Source organism: Schistocerca nitens, chromosome 8 (assembly GCF_023898315.1).
Source record: "Schistocerca nitens isolate TAMUIC-IGC-003100 chromosome 8, iqSchNite1.1, whole genome shotgun sequence".
Lineage (NCBI taxonomy): Eukaryota > Metazoa > Arthropoda > Insecta > Orthoptera > Acrididae > Schistocerca > Schistocerca nitens.
The window spans coordinates 365,866,256-365,872,255 of NC_064621.1; positions in this window are offsets into that span (position 1 = coordinate 365,866,256).

Sequence of the window (6,000 nt, forward strand, 5' to 3'; positions counted from 1 at the left end):
TTTTTCGTAGTCAAACGATTAAGAGAAGCTGGTCTGCTGTGTTAGCTATTCTATTATTAGTGAAATATGTAACTCTTCTGGGAGATTTATGTTACAAAATATAAATTAAACCTGCTTGCAGTGTCTTCAGCATTCAGATGCACAAATCGAAACGATAAAACAACAAGTATTTTGTGTGACAAGTAAGAATATTTGTATGTAGAATTAAAATACGACATCCATTTTTAACGTTTATAATAGAGCCAGTGACTGTATTGGAGTTATAACAATGACTAACATAAACGCACGAAAGTAATTTGTTTTTAGTTTATTACAGGGTTCCTTTAAAAGACAAGGAGGTAACAAAAAGATAGTCTATAAATATGTGACGAGACAATTGTTTTCCGACTACAGCCAGTTACATCTACTCAGCTTACGTTGAAGAGAAATAAATGTATCAAACAAATGACAAGAGGCGCCTTTTGTCCAAGGCAATAGACAGTTTTTTAGCAACTATCTTCAATTTTCAAACAACGTAACGGGATTTCAGCCAGGTAATATTTTCAGTGACTGTCTTCACTTTTGCAGTATATTTGCGAATAAAAGATGAAATCTTACCACCACTACTCACAAAGCTATCGTTCGGAAATTTGCAGGACAATCCCTTTAATGAGGCATCAGAACAACTTAGTAAGCCTATAGTTTAATTTTACTCCATTATCTTATCATAATAATATCGACAATTTCTGTTTTTATGCAGCAAAATTGTTATTCTGGTCTTATGGTGAAAATTATTTTTTTTCAGTGGCTAGTACATTTGTTTATGATGAACAGAATTGTCTCCAAATAAACAAAAACTGAAAGCACGGTATGACAGAGCACAAGCAGGGAATGCGTTAGTGGAGAAGCATGTAAAGCCATGTGCGACGCAAAAGAAGAATAGTGTAGTTAGACACTTTAGTTGATGATTTGAGAGAAAAAGTATGTAATTCTTATGTTAAACAGTGAAAATGTAAAGGTCCCTTTGAAGGAAGGTAATGGTAAAGTATCACAATACTCTCAGCAAATAAGGGAATTTGGTCTGATGCTGCACTTTCATTGTGGTGGGGCATATAGCTCCTGTGAAATTAAATCACTAAAGAATACTAGTCTGCAATTAATGAGTATTTATTCATTTATAATGTGACTGTCAGTTTATAACAACTGAGTTTTGGGAAGAAACCCATAATGTGAAACTTATAACACTCATTTAACAACTGCAAATTAATACTCACTTAATAAATTGAAAATAGCTTCGCTACATAAACACGAGCTCATTGAAGTTAATTTCTCTACTCACATATCAGATCTGGACAGGAAATGCCGGGGAGGTACTATCTGCCTGTAAACTAAAACCGACCAGCGCTCGTCGTCCAAGAAGTCGCCTTTTCCATAGGAACGCTGTAATTACTGCGCAGGGTGACTAAGAATCAATGTCCTGTGTAGCGGTGTAGAACAGAGTACAGAGATTTACTTAGACTTCGCACGCTTTTATTATATTTGTATTATAAGCAACTCATACCTGTATCCAGTGTGGTGTTAATGCATTTTGTGGAAAATAAATGTACTCCCCCCTTACCCCTGCAAATCACCATTGGCTCATAAGGCGAACTGCGGAAAGTTCGTGTAACTTTGTGAAATAACCTGCAGCTCAGTAGCTGCTGTTCGTGACTTAGTGCTGTAGAGAGAATCTGAGACTGCCTGTTCGCTCTTCGTTTTGCAGACCTATGAAGGAGGGAAGCGCATGAACACAATCGAGAGGCGTACCTCCCTTCACGCTGCTAACTACCCCCCCCCCCCTCCCTCCTTCCCCCCTTCACGACCACGCTGTGGGAAAGCAGTAAGCGATAAACATTTCCTTTCGTCATTTTGTAGGAGTTGTCAAGACAGAAAAAATTTCGTGGAGACTTGATACTATGTGTAAAGTTTTTTCCAAGTCGTTCAGCGCTCTCTTTCTCGAATACTGGATCAATAAAATCTGTGAATCCGCGCATCACGGCTACGTTCCTTTTTCACCCCCACCTCCATCCCTTTGATAGGTAGGTAGTTCTTACCCCCACAGCAATTGTCACCTGACTGTAAGGTATATGTGTACCAAGTTTGGTTAAAACCGGGCAAGTGGTTTAGGAAGAAATGTGGAACGAAGAATACACACACACACACAATGGTTCAAATGGCTCTAAGCACTATGGGACTTAACATCTGAGGTCATCAGTCCCCTAGACTTAGAACTACTTAAACCTAACTAACCTAAGCATATCACACATATCCATGCCCGATGCAGCATTCGAACCTGCGACCGTTGCACCAGCGCGGTTCCGGACTGAAGCGCCTAGAACCACTCGACCACATCGGCAGGTCAACGCTGTTACATCCTCAGAACACAATTCGTCTCTTAATCTGGTTCTACTGAACTTAAATGTGGTGCATAAATTTAATATTTGTACCTAAACAACTTCACGTAACAACAAACATCAATTTTATATTACTAAAACAGTATTTTTAGTAATCTGCGATTTTCTATCCCCTCTGAGACGGAAAATACTCGTATTAGTCTTACAGACAGAATGAGTCGGACCTTTTTTGTAATACATTTAATGCAGTTTAATTTTGTACTGGGAAACATAAAACGTAAAAAGCTGACCTTTAAACGTCTGCTCCCAACAGTCAGGACTTTTAGAACGTTGCTCATGACACTCCCCGTCACCACTCTACAAAAATTTGCGGCTACAAGAATTTTTCCCCTAATTTTGCTTCGTTGGCGGGACTAGAGCAGTACCCGTGAACTGAGGTGAATGCCTTGGAGATGCGGAACAATGGACCAAGGGGACCGGCGTCCACGACTGTCAGCTGTCTGCAAAAAGCAAGACAAACCTGGATCCTGTGATAACCAGTCACTGTACTGTATTCACTCGGGCCTCATTGATGTACTGCCTATTGGCGCCAGGGCTATAGCAGTTATTATTAATGATTTTTTAAGGACTATTAACAAGTTATTCCTATGAGGCTCTGTGCTTGCAATTTATTGAGAAAATATAATTGTTTTTAATTCACTGAATAGTGGTTTCAAGTAAAGAGTGAAGTTATGTGACAGTAGCTCAATTATTTGACGGTAGGTTTGGTGAGGGGTGACATGACCATCTTGAAGGTAACAGCTATCCAATGCTGTTGTGGTCTTCAGTCCTGAGACTGGTTTGATGCAGCTCTCCATGCTACTCTATCCTGTGCAAGCTGCTTCATCCCCCAGTACCTACTGCAACCTACATCCTTCTGAATCTGCTTAGTGTATTCATCTCTTGGTCTCCCTCTACGGTTTTTACCCTCCACGCTGCCCTTCAATACTAAATTGGTGATCCCTTGATGCCTCAGAACATGTCCTACCAACCGATCCCTTCTTCTACTCAAGTTGTGCCACAAACTTCTCTTCTCCCCAATCCTATTCAACACCTCCTCATTAGTTATGTGATCTACCCATCTAATCTTCAGCATTCTTCTGTAGCAACACATTTCGAAAGCTTCTATTCTCTTCTTGTCTAAACTATTTATTGTCCATGTTTCACTTCCATACATGGCTACACTCCATACAAATACTTTCAGAAACGACTTCCTAACACTTAAATCAATACTCGATGTTAACAAATTTCTCTTCTTCAGAAACGCTTTCCTTCCCATTGCCAGTCTACATTTTATATCCTCTCTACTTCGACCTTCATCAGTTATTTTGCTCCCCAAATAGCAAAATTCCTTTACTACTTTATGTGTCTCATTTCCTAATCTAATACCCTCAACATCACCCAACTTAATTCGACTACTTTCCATGATCCTCCTTTTGCTTTTGTTGATGTTCATCTTATATCCTCCCTTCAAGACGCCATCCATTCCGTTCAACTGCTCTTCCAAATCCTTTGCTGTCTCTGACAGAATTACAATGTCATCGGCGAACCTCAAAGTTTTTATTTCTTCTCCATGGATTTTAATACCTACACCGAATTTTTCTTTTGTTTCCTTCACTGTTTGCACAATATACAGATTGAACAACATCGGGGAGAGGCTACAACCCTGCCTCACTCCCTTCCCAACCACTGCTTCCCTTTCATGCCCCTCAACTCTTATAACTGCCATTTGGTTTCTATACAAATTGTAAATAGCCTTTCGCTCCATATATTTTACCCCTGGCACCTTCATAATTTGAAAGAGAGTATTCCAGTCAACATTGTCAAAAGCTTTCTCTCAGTCTACAAATGCCAGAAACGTAGGTTTGCCTTTCCTTAATCTTTCTTCTAAGATAAGCCGTAGGGTTAGTATTGCCTCACGTGTTCCAATATTTCTACGGAATCCAAACAGATCTTCCCCAAGGTCGGCTTCTACTAGTTTTTCCATTCGTCTGTAAAGAATTCGCGTTAGTATTTTGCAGCCGTGACTTATTAAACTGATAGTTCGGTAATTTTCACATCTGACAACACCTGCTTTCTTTGGGATTGGGATTATTATATTCTTCTTGAAGTCTGAGGGTATTTCGCCTGTTTCATACATCTTGCTCACCAGATGGTAGAGTTTTGTCAGGTCTGGCTCTCCCAAGGTTGTCAGTAGTTCTAATGGAATGTTGTCTACTACCGGGGCCTTGTTTCGGCTTAGGTCTTTCAGTGCTCTGTCAAACTCTTCACGCAGTATCATATCTACCGTTTCATCTTCATCTACATCCTCTTCCATTTCCATAATATTGTCCTCAAGTACATCGCCCTTGTATAGACCCTCTATATACTCCTTCCACCTTTCTGTTTTCCCTTCTTTGCTTACAACTGGGTTTCCATCTGAGCTCTTGATATTCATAAAAGTGGTTCTCTTTTCTCCAAAGGTCTCCTTAATTTTCCTGTAGGCAGTATCTATCTTACCCCTAGTGAGATAAGCCTCTACATCCTTAAATTTGTGCTCTAGCCATCCCTGCTTAGCCATTTTGCACTTCCTGTCGATCTCATTTTTGGGACGTTTGTATTCCTTTTTGCCTGCTTCATTTACTGCATTTTTATATGTTCTCCTTTCATCACTTAAATTCAATATTTCTTCTGTTACCCAAGGATTTCTACTAGCCCTCGTCTTTTTACCTACTTGATCCTCTGCTGCCTTCTCTACTTCATCCCTCAAAGCTACCCATTCTTCTTCTACTGTATTTCTTTCCCCCATTCCTGCCATTTGTTCCCTTACGCTCTCCCTGAAACTTTGTACAACCTCTGGTTTAGTCAGTTTATCCAGGCCCCATCTCCTTAAATTCCCACCTTTTTGCAGTTTCTTGTTTTAATCTACAGTTCATAACCAATAGATTGTGGTCAGAGTCCACATCTGCCCCAGGAAATGTCTTACAATTTAAAACCTGATTCCTAAATCTCTGTCTTACCATTAGATAATCTATCTGAAACCTGTCAGTACCTCCAGGTTTCTTCCATGTATACAGCCTTCTTTTATGATTCTTGAACCAAGTGTTAGCTATGATTAAGTTGTGCTCTGTGCAAAATTCTACCAGGCGGCTTCCTCTTTCATTTCTTACTTCCAATCCATATTCACCTACTACGTTTCCTTCTCTCCCTTTTCCTACTCTCGAATTCCAGTCACCCATGACTATTAAATTTTCGTCTCCCTTCACTATCTGAATAATTTCTTTTATTTCATCATACATTTCTTCAATTTCTTCGTCATCTGCAGAGCTAGTTGGCATATAAACTTGTACTACTGTAGTAGGCGTGGGGTTCGTGTCTATCTTGGCCACAATAATGCGTTCACTAAGCTGTTTGTAGTAGCTTACCCGCATTCCTATTTTTTTATTCATTATTAAACCTACTCCTGCATTACCCCTATTTGTATTTATAACCCTGTATTCGCCTGACCAAAAGTCTTGTTCCTCCTGCCACCGAACTTCACTAATTCCCACTGTATCTAACTTTAACCTATCCATTTCCCTTTTTAAATTTTTTAACCTACCTGCCCGAT